Source organism: Somniosus microcephalus, chromosome 3, assembly GCF_052327205.1.
Source record: "Somniosus microcephalus isolate GS21.2 chromosome 3, FLI_Smic_1.0, whole genome shotgun sequence".
Lineage (NCBI taxonomy): Eukaryota > Metazoa > Chordata > Chondrichthyes > Squaliformes > Somniosidae > Somniosus > Somniosus microcephalus.
In genome coordinates, this window is record NC_140989.1 from 372,521,708 (window position 1) to 372,533,291 (window position 11,584).

The window sequence follows — 11,584 nt, forward strand, 5'->3', positions numbered from 1 at the left end:
TATATTAATACTGGAATAGAGCACAATTTTATTAATACTGGGATAGAGCACAATAAATTCTGGGATAGTGCACAATTATAATATTAATATACTGGGATAGAGCACATTTATATTAATACTGGGATAGAGCACAATTATATTATTACTGGGATAGAGCACAATTATATTAATATACTGGGATAGAGCACAATTATATTAATCCTGGGATAGAGCACAATTATATTATTACTGGGATAGAGCACAAATATATTAATACTAGCTGGGGGAGCCCGGCGGTGCCGAGGCTTTTTGAGGGCATGTTGTTGTTGGAAGAGAGAGAGGGAGCGACTGGGGGGAAGAGAGAGAGGGAAGGAGAGAGAGAGAGAGAGGGAATGAGAGAGAGGGAAGGAGAGAGAGAGAGAGAGGGAAGGAGAGAGAGGGAAGGAGAGAGAGAGAGGGAAGGAGAGAGAGAGAGCGAGAGAGGGGGAAGGAGAGAGAGAGAGAGATGGAAGGAAAGAGAGAGAGAGATGGAAGGAGAGAGAGAGAGGGAAGGAGCGAGAGGGAAGGAGAGAGAAAGAGAGGGAAGGAGAGAGAGACAGAGAGAGAGAGAGGGAAGGAGAGAGAGGGAAGGAGAGAGAGAGAGAGAGAGAGAGAGAGAGAGAGGGAAGGAGAGAGAGAGAGAGAGATTGGGAGTGTGAGAGAGATTGGGAGTGTGAGAGAGAGAGAGATTGGGAGTGAGAGAGAGAGAGATTGGGAGTGAGAGAGAGAGAGAGAGAGAGAGACTGGGAGTGTGAGAGAGAGAGATTGGGAGTGTGAGAGAGAGAGATTGGGAGTGTGAGAGAGAGAGATTGGGAGTGAGAGAGAGAGAGATTGGGAATGTGAGAGAGACAGAGAGAGAGACTGGGAGTGTGTGAGAAAGAGAGACTGGGAGTGTGAGAGAGAGATTGGGAGTGCGAGAGAGAGAGAGATTGGGAGTGTGAGAGAGAAAGATTGGGAGTGTGAGAGAGAGAGAGATTGGGAGTGTGAGAGAGAGAGATTGGGAGTGTGAGAGAGAGAGATTGGGAGTGTGAGAGAGAGAGAGATTGGGAGTGTGAGAGAGAGAGATTGGGAGTGTGAGAGAGAGAGATTGGGAGTGTGAGAGAGAGAGAGATTGGGAGTGTGAGAGAGAGATTGGGAGTGTGAGAGAGAGACTGGGAGTGTGTGAGAGAGAGAGAGATTGGGAGTGTCAGAGAGAGAGATTGGGAGTGTGAGAGAGAGATTGGGAGTGTCAGAGAGAGAGATTGGGAGTGAGAGAGAGAGAGATTGGGAGTGTGAGAGAGAGAGATTGGGAGTGTTTCAGTGAAGCAACCACTAACACTACTAACAATAACCAGCCCCAGGACAGTGACATCGTAGCACAGAGAATTTGACCCAACTCAATTGTCACTAAACAAAAGGAAAAATACCTGTCATATTGGGCAGAAACAACAAAAACCCAAAGCAAACTCAATTGCTACTTGGCCCTAAACAGACAATACAACATGGCTGAGTACCTGACCATGGTAAAGGATAACAAACTGAGAAAAACCTAGACAAGGTACAGACTTAGCGAACATAGCCTAGCGATCGAAAAAGGCAGACACAGGCAGACCAGGCTGCCAAGAGAGGACAGGATATGCTCTCACTGCAGTCAGGGAGTAGTGGAGACAGAGATGCACTTCCTCACAGCCTGTGGAAAATATCAGGGCATCAGGGAGAATTGCTACCAAAAATTCTCACAAATATGCTCTGAATTCAGAAATTTGAATGACGACCAAAAACTCCCATACCTACTGGGGGAGAAGAGAAGCTGTGTAGCACTGGCGGCGCACTATGTTACAGCTTGCCATGAACAGAGGGACAACCAGTAAACCTAAGAAAAGAGTATATATAAATAATGCGAATGTATATTTATACACTCAGGGATATACCTGTTTATACACTGTATGAATAGAACTGCTTTTATGTGTTCAACCATAAATGTATTTTGATGCTTTGGCAACATAAGATGTACCTTATCATGCCAATAAAGCGATTTGAATTGAATTGAATTGAATTGAGTGAGAGAGAGAGAGAGATTGGGAGTGTGAGAGAGAGAGACTGGGAGTGAGAGAGAGAGAGATTGGGAGTGTGAGAGAGAGATTGGGAGTGTGAGAGAGAGAGAGAGAGAGATTGGGAGTGTGAGGGAGAGAGATTGGGAGTGTGAGAGAGAGAGATTGGGAGTGTGAGAGAGAGATTGGGAGTGTGAGAGAGAGAGAGATTGGGAGTGTGAGAGAGAGAGAGATTGGGAGTGTGTGAGAGAGAGAGATTGGGAGTGAGAGAGAGAGAGAGATTGGGAGTGTGAGAGAGAGATTGGGAGTGTGAGAGAGAGAGAGAGATTGGGAGTGTGAGAGAGAGAGAGATTGGGAGTCTGAGAGAGAGAGAGAGAGAGATTGGGAGTGAGAGAGAGAGAGATTGGGAGTGTGAGAGAGAGAGAGAGATTGGGAGTGTGAGAGAGAGAGAGATTGGGAGTGTGAGAGAGAGATTGGGAGTGTGAGAGATAGAGAGATTGGGAGCGTGAGAGAGATTGGGAGCGTGAGAGAGAGATTGGGAGTGTGAGAGAGAGAGAGATTGGGAGTGTCAGAGAGAGAGATTGGGCGTGTGAGAGAGAGAGAGATTGGGTGTGTCAGAGAGAGAGAGATTGGGAGTGTGAGAGAGAGATTGGGAGTGAGAGAGAGAGATTGGGAGTGTGAGAGAGAGAGATTGGGAGTGAGATTGATGTGCCTCAATTATTCCGAGACTCGAAGTCAGCAGAACAAAAGTAAGGCTTTTATTAACTCAGAACATAACACGTAAAATAGAGAGATGTCTACCTTCAGGAGGCTGATGCCCGACTGAAGTTAGATTACAAAGGAGCCAGGTATGGGCGGAGCCCTGCACACAACCAGTTCCAGCACATTCCAATACATAATACATGAGGACTGGGGGAAGGGAAAAGACACAGAAAGCAGGCAGTTACAAGACACAGAAAACAGGCAGTGATGAATGGAATATATTTCATCACATTCACCCCTTCTATAGATTTAGTCTGTTCGGGGGTTTGATAGTCCTCTGCGACCGACGTGGCTGTTGTGGTGCCGCGGGTGTCAGCTGGGTGTCCCCGGTAGCCTCCTGGGTCTCTGCCGGGGGTGCCGCCGGGGTTGTTGAAGGGGTAGTTGGTGGGGGTGCCGTTGGTCGATGTTCTTCCGGGGGTGATGAAAGAATAGTGGGTGGGTAAGGGTTGCTGTGATCGTCGTTGCTGCTATTGCCGTGGTTGTTGTCGATGCCGGCTGGGGCGACGTCTTTTATGGACACGGTGTCCTCCCTTCCGTCGGCGTGCCGGACATATGCGTATTGGGGGTTGGCGTGGAGTAGGTGTACTGGCTCCACAAGAGGGTCCGTCTTGTGGCCCCTCACATGCCTTCGCACGAGTACCGGACCTGGGGTGGAGAGCCATGACGGCATGGATACGCCTGAGGTGGATTTCTGAGGAAAGACAAACATTCGTTCATGAGGCGTGTCATTAGTGGCCGTACACAATAGCGACCGTATCGAATGGAGCACATCCGAGAGGACTTCCTGCCAGCGGGAGATAGGGAGGCCCTTGGTCCTTAGAGCTAGAGTGACTGCTTTCCACACTGTCCCGTTCTCTCGCTCCACCTGGCCGTTACCCCGGGGGTTGTAGCTGGTGGTACGGCTCGTGGCGATCCCCTTGGACAGCATGTACTGGCGTAGCTCTTCACTCATGAAGGACGCCCCCCTATCCGTGTGGATATAGCTCGGCATACCGAACAGGCAGAACAGGCTGTTGAGGCATTTAATGACCGTGGCGCTGGTCATGTCTGGGCAGGGGAAGGCGAATGGGAAACGGGAGTATTCGTCCACAATGTTCAGGAAGTAAACATTGCGGTCGATGGACGGGAGGGGGCCCTTGAAATCTAAGCTGAGCCGCTCGAAGGGCCGTGTAGCTTTGATTAAGTGGGCTCTATCTGGGCGGTAGAACCGAGGCTTGCACTCAGCGCAAGTGCGGCAGTTCCTGGTCAGAGACCGACCTTCCTCAATCGAGTAGGGTAAGTTACGGGACTTTATGAAGTGGAACAGCCGCGTGACCCCTGGGTGGCAGAGGTCGTTGTGGAGGGTCTGTAGCCGATCCTCGGTGGCGCTGGCACACATCCCTCGTGAGAGGGCGTCAGGGGATTCGTTAAGGGCCCCTGGCCGGTAAATGATGTCGTACTCGAAAGTGGAGAGCTCGATCTGCCACCTAAGAATCTTATCATTTTTAATCTTCCCCCTCTGTTTATTATTGAACATAAACGCTACCGATCGCTGGTCGGTAAGTAGGGTGAAGCGTTTGCCGGCTAGGTAGTGGCGCCAGTGGCGCACTGCCTCCACGATGGCTTGGGCCTCCTTTTCCACGGAGGAGTGTCTGATCTCGAGGCCTTGGAGGGTCCTCGAGAAGAAAGCTACGGGCCGCCCCGCCTGGTTGAGGGTGGCCGCCAAGGCGAAGTCGGACGCATCACTTTCCACTTGAAATGGAGTGTTCTCGTCCACTGCCTGTAGCGTGGCCCGCTCAATATCCTGCTTAATGCTTTTGAAGGTGGCGTGGGCCTCAGCAGAGAGCGGAAAAGAGGATGCTTTCAAGAGGGGGCGGGCTTTGTCGGAGTATCACAGAAATCACAGAATCACAGAAACCCCACAGTGCAGATAGAGGCCATTTCGGCCCATCGAGCCTGCACCGACACATATCCCACCCTATCCCTGTAACCCCACGTATTTAATCCCCCTAACACTAAGGGTCAATTTATCATAGCCAATCAACCTAACCCGCACATCTTTGGACTGTGGGAGGAAACCGGAGCACCCGGAGAAAACCCACGCAAACACGGGGAGAATGTGCAAACTCCACACAGACAGTCGCCCGAGGCCGGATTCGAACCCGGGTCTCTGGCGCTGTGAGGCAACAGTGCTAACCACTATGCCACCGTGCTGCCCATTGTTGTTGGGGACCCATTGGGAATAGTAAGAAAATAACCCCAGGCACCTTTTCAGGGCTTTGGGAGTGTTGGGCAGGGGCAGCTCCCGTAGGGGGCGCAATCGGTCGGGGTCTGGTCCGATTTCCCCATTCTCCACCACGCTGCCCAGTATGCAGAGGCGCGTGGTGTTAAAAACGCACTTGTCCTCGTTATAGGTGAGGTTGTGTTTTTGTGCGGTTTTCAGGAACCTCTCAAGGTTCGAGTCGTGATCCTGCTGGTTGTGACCGCAGATGGTGACGTTGTCGAGGTAGGGGAAGGTTGCCTGCAAGTGGTGGTCATCGACCATGCGATCCATCTCCCTCTGAAAGACCGAGACTCCGTTCGTCACCCCAAAGGGGACTCTGAGGAATTGGTAGAGGCGTCCGTTCGCCTCGAAGGCGGTGTACGGGCGGTCCTCTGGTCTGATAGGGAGCTGGTGGTACGCTGACTTGAGGTCGATGGTGGAGAACACCCGGTATTGGGCGATTTGGTTCACCATTTCTGATATGCGGGGTAGCGGGTAGGCGTCTAGTAGGGTGTACCTGTTGATCGTTTGACTATAGTCGATCACCATCCGTTTCTTCTCGCTACCCCTTACCACTACCACTTGGGCGCGCCACGGGCTGTTGCTGTGTTCAATAATGCGCTCTTTCAGGAGCCTGTCTACCTCGGTCGCGATAAACCGCCTGTCCTCCCAGCTGTACCTCCTGCTTTTGGTCGCTATTGGCCGGCAGTTAGGGGTAAGGTTCGCGAATAGCGAAGGCGGCTTTACCTTCAGGGTAGCCAGACCGCACACTGTGAGGGGCGGCTGGGACCCACCGTACTTGAGCGTGATGCTTTGGTGGTTGCACTGGAAATCCAAACCCAAGATCACGCTCGCACATAGATTCTTCATGATTAATACTTTAAAATTATCATACACAGTTCCGTTAACGCACAATTGTACCGTGCAGTAACCCAGAATGGTCGATGTCTGGGTTTTATCGGCCATAGAGATGGTACCCTGAGCAGGGACCACCTTTAGGGAGAGTTGTTGTGCCAGTTCAGGGTGGATAAAACTCTCCGTGCTTCCACTGTCAATTAAGCATTTAACCCGGCACCCATTTACCTCGATGTCCACCATTGATTTGGATAGCGGATGCGGCCTGGTCTGGTCCACTGTGACCGATGCCACTGTAGGGCCCTGATCGAGACAAGATGGCGTCCACGCTGTCTGCTCATAAGATGGCGGACCCCACGAGGTCGGGCAAGATGGCGTCCAAGATGGCCGCTCCCACGGCGCACACGCGGCGGGTGGCGGGTTTTCCGGCGGTTGGTTTTCCGGCGGGGTTCCCTCTGCACACCTTCCCGAAGTGCCCCTTCTTACCGCACTTAAAGCAGGTGGTGCCTTTCGTCGGGGCACAGGTTTCTGGTGTGCTTTGGCTGCCCGCAGAAGTAGCAGTTGGGTCCTTGACGCGTCGCGGCTGTCGTAGGGCTTCTGGGGGGAGAGCTGGGCCCCGCCGGTGTCGGGCTGCCGGGCGGGGAAGATGCCTTCCAAGATGGCGGCGCCCTCGGCGCACACGTGGCGGCGTGGGCGGCGCGGGCTGAAGAGTAGGCGTCCGAGTTTCTCTGGGCCATCTCCAGGGGACCGCGCGGGTGTCCGCAGCCTGTTTCAGGTCCAACTCCGTTTTTTCCAGCAGTCTTTGCCGGATGTGAGTGGAGCTGAGGCCTGTGATAAAGGCATCGCGAACAAGCTCATCGGTGTACACTGCGGCTTTTACATCTCGGCACTTACAGTCCTTGCCAAGCTTTTTCAGGATGCTTAGGAACTCCTCCACCGATTCCCCAGGTCGCTGTGCGCGAGTAGCGAGTAGATGCCTCGCATACACCTCATTCGTAGGCTGCTGGTAATGCGCCTTTAAGGTGTTGCAGGCGGCCAGGTATGTATCGGCGTTTTGGATGAGGGGGTAAACCCGGTGGCTTACCCAATTCCGTAGCATTCCGAGTCTCATCTTCGCAGTGTCCGTAGCGTCTTTGACGCTGCGGAATTGTCCAGGAAGAATTCCATACAGTCAAACCAGTGTCCGAAGCGTGCTGATGCGTCCGGAGCATGTTGATCCAAATCCAAACGTTCGGGTTTCAGGAGTTGATCCATAGTGTTGAAAATTGAGTTAATAAAATTGATGTGCCTCAATTATTCCGAGACTCGAAGTTAGCAGAACAAAAGTAAGGCTTTTATTAACTCAGAACATAACACGTAAAATAGAGAGATGTCTACCTTCAGGAGGCTGATGCCCGACTGAAGTTCGATTACAAAGGAGCCAGGTATGGGCGGAGCCCTGCACACAACCAGTTCCAGCACATTCCAATACATAATACATGAGGACTGGGGGAAGGAAAAGACACAGAAAGCAGGCAGTTACAAGACACAGAAAACAGGCAGTGATGAATGGAATATATTTCATCACAGAGAGAGAGAGAGAGAGATTGGGAGTGAGAGAGAGAGAGAGATTGGGAGTGTGAGAGAGAGAGAGATTGGGAGTGCAAGAGAGAGAGATTGGGAGTGTGAGAGAGAGAGACTGGGGGGAGAGAGAGGAGAGAGACTGGGTAGAGAGAGAGAATGGGGAGATAGAGAGAGAGAGAATGGGGAGATAGAGAGAGAGAGACTGAGGGGGAGAGAGAGAGCGACTGAGGGGTGAGAGAGAGAGATGTGGAGAGAGAGAGAGGGAGAGACTGGGGAGATAGAGAGAGAGACTGAGGGGGGAGAGAGAGAGCGACTGAGGGGGAGAGAGGGAGACTGGGGGAGAGAGAGAGAGATGGGGGAGAGAAAGAGAGAGACTGAGGGGGAGAGAGAGAGAGACTGGGGAGAGACGGGGGAGAGAGAGAGAGAGACTGGGGGAGAGAGAGAGAGATGGGCGAAGGGAGAGAGAGACTGGGGAGAGAGAGACTGGGGAGATAGAGAGAGAGAGCGAGAGAGTGACAGGGGGAGAGAGAGTGAGACCGGGGGGGGTGGGGGGGGAGAGAGAGAGAGAGACTGAGGGGAGAGAGAGAGAGACTTGGGGGGAGAGGGAGAGAGTGGAGGGAGAGGGAGAGAGTGGGGGAGAGAGAGAGAGACTGGAGGGGAGAGAGACTGGAGGAGAGAGAGAGAGACTGGGGGGAGAGAGAGAGACTGGGGGAGAGAGAGAGACTGGGGGGAGAGAGAGAGACTGGGGGGGAGAGAGAGAGGACTGGGGGGGAGAGAGAGACTGGGGGAGAGAAAGACTGGAGGGGAGAGAGAGAGAGAGACTGGGGGGAGAGAGAGACTGGGGGAGAGAGAGACTGGGGGAGAGAGAGACTGGGGGAGAGAGAGACTGGAGGGGAGAGAGAGAGAGACTGGGGGGAGAGACTGGAGGAGAGAGAGAGAGACTGGGAGAGAGAGAGAGACTGGGGGAGAGAGAGAGACTGGGGGGAGAGAGAGAGACTGGGGGGAGGGGGAGAGAGAGAGAGAGAGAGAATGGGGAGATAGAGAGAGAGAGAGACTGAGGGGGAGATAGAGAGAGAGAGACTGAGGGGGAGATAGAGAGAGAGAGACTGAGGAGGAGAGAGACTGAGGGGGAGAGAGAGAGACTGGGGGAGAGAGAGAGAGACTGGGGGAGAGAGAGAGAGAGACTGGGAGAGAGAGAGAGAGACTGGGGGAGAGAGAGAGAGAGACTGGGGATAGAGAGAGAGAGACTGGGGGATAGAGAGAGAGAGACTGGGGGAGAGAGAGAGAGAGACTGGGGGAGAGAGAGAGAGAGACTGGGGGAGAGAGAGAGAGAGACTGGGGAGAGAGAGAGAGGGACTGGGGGGGAGAGAGAGAGAGGGACTGGGGGGGGAGAGAGAGAGAGGGACTGGGGGGAGAGAGAGAGAGGGACTGGGGGGGAGAGAGAGAGAGGGACTGGGGGAGAGAGAGAGAGAGGGACTGGGGGAGAGAGAGAGAGAGAGAGACTGGGGGAGAGAGAGAGAGAGGGGACTGGGGGAGAGAGAGAGAGAGGGACTGGGGGAGAGAGAGAGAGAGGGACTGGGGGAGAGAGAGAGAGAGGGACTGGGGGAGAGAGAGAGAGAGGGACGGGGGAGAGAGAGAGAGGGACGGGGGAGAGAGAGAGAGGGACGGGGGAGAGAGAGAGAGGGACGGGGGAGAGAGAGAGAGGGACGGGGGAGAGAGAGAGAGGGACGGGGGAGAGAGAGAGAGGGACTGGGGGAGAGAGAGAGGGACTGGGGGAGAGAGAGAGAGACGGGAGAGAGAGAGAGACGGGAGAGAGAGAGAGAGACTGGGAGAGAGAGAGAGAGACTGGGGGAGAGAGAGCGAGATGGGAGAGAGAGAGAGATGGGAGAATATGCGATCTGGGGGGACTGGGGGAGAGAGAGACTGAGGGGGAGAGACTGGGGAGAGAGAGAGAGACTGAGGGGGAGAGACTGGGGAGAGAGAGAGAGACTGAGGGGGAGAGACTGGGGAGAGAGAGAGAGACTGGGGGAGAGAGAGAGAGACTGGGGGAGAGAGAGAGAGACTGGGGAGAGAGAGAGAGGGGGAAGAGAGAGAAATTTTTTCAGGGGGGGAGGGGGGGGAGGGGAGGGGGGAGGGGGGAAGGGGGAGGGGAGGGAGAGTCCCCGAGCCCCGCCCCCCCAATCACCCGAGCCCCGCCCCCCCGATCTCCCGAGCCGCGCCCCCCATCTCCCGAGCACCGCCCCCCCGATATCCCGAGCCCCGCCCCCCCCGAGCCCCGCCCCCCCATCTCAGGAGCACGGCCCCCCCCCGAGCCCCACCCCCCCGATCTCCTGAGCCCCGAGCCCCGCCCCCCCGATCTCCGGAGCCCCGCCCCCCAATCTCCAGAGCCCCGCCCCCCCAATCTCCAGAGCCCCGCCCCCCCTGAGGGGTCGCCCCCCCCCCGATCTCCCGAGCCCCGCCCCCCCCCGATCTGTAGTCCGGGCCCGCGATCTGCTGATGTCCCGCCCCGCGATCTCCCGATGTCCCGCCCCCCGATCTCCCGCCCCCCCGATGTCCCGTCTCCCGCCCCCCCCCGATGTCCCGAGCCCCGCCCTCCCGAGCAGCGGCGTCCCACTCTCCGGAGCCCCGCCCTCCCGCTCTCCGGAGCCCCACCCTCCAGATCGCCGATTGCGGCTGAGAGACCCGCCTCCCGCCCGAGCCGAGCGCGGAACAGAGAGACGGCCGCGTCTCAGCTGCTCCTGCTGCGCACGCACCCTGACCCTTGTGGCTGATGCCGATTGAGATCGGGGACAGCCGTTTATAAAAAAACCGGAGCGGGCCCTCGCGGGGCGGGCGGCGCATGAGCGGTCAGTGCCAGCGGCGCGAGGCGGCCCGCGGGGAGTAAGCAGGGAAACCCGCGGGCTGGCAGCCGTTAGCGAGCGGCTCACTTCGGGCGGCCCCGCCCGCTCCGGCCCCGACACCGCCAAACCTGAGAGGGGGAAGTAGAGAGAGAGAGAGAGGGGAAGAGGAGAGAGAGGGAAGAGGAGAAGGAGAGAGAGGGAAGAGGAGAAGGAGAGAGAGAGAGGGAAGAGAGAGAGAGAGAGAGACATTTTTTGAGCTTCAGGCCTGCCTGCAGCGGGCCTGGAGAGCAGCCCCGAGTACCCCCTGCGCGAGGGTGAGGAGGGGAGGGGGTTGCTAAACACAATATAAAACTCAAATAAATTGTTAATTAATTACCTAACACATAATTCAAATATTTACCTTAGTTCCCTAACACACTAAAAGTGTGGGAAAAAAATCGTGAAAAATCAAGATGGCGGCCACTCACCTCGGTTCAGAAGGATAAGGCCCGCCCACACACGCACCGATTGGTCGACCGGTCAGGTCACCGAAGCGTAGGATTGGTCAATCGTCGAGTCACTCAACACTCAACTGTAGGATGGCACGCGCCAGGAACCCGCCGTCCGATTGGTCGACCTCGACGTCACACGGTCGCTAATGAGCGGAACGCTGAATGTTTTTTGGATACCGCGGGCGCGATTTTTGTCCGGCCAAAATGTAAATACGCCTATGACCGGTCCGGAATCGCAAGCTTTCTTTTGAGGTGACGCGCACGTCGGTACGCTCAAAACTTTCAAACGTCTAGAATACAGACAGACAGACATCGGGACATCCAGACAGAAGAGCCGCTTTATATATATAGACTAGCTGAAGTGCCCGGCGGTGCCGAGGCTTTTTCGAGGGCATGTTGTTGTTGGAAGAGAGAGAGCGAGAGCGACTGGGGGGGGGGGAGGGAGGGAGGGGGGGAAGGGGAGGAGGGGGGGAAGGGGGGGGAGGGAGGGAGGGGGGAAGGGGAGGGCGGGGGGGAAGGGAGGGAGGGAGGGAGGGAGGGCGGGGGGGCGGCGGGGGGACGGGAAGGGGAGGGAGGGGGGGAGGGGAGGAGGGGGGCCCCCCCTGAGGGTCGTGTCCCCCCCCCCGAGGGTCGCGGCCCCCCCGCGTGGGTCGCGCCCCCCGCAGAGGGTCGCGCCCCCCCCCCCCGAGGTGAAGACCGCCGATTGCGGCTGTGCGAGACGGCCGGGGGGCCGGTTGCCAGGGTGACGCTTGGCGCCCCCCCCAAGGGTCGCGGCCCCTCGTG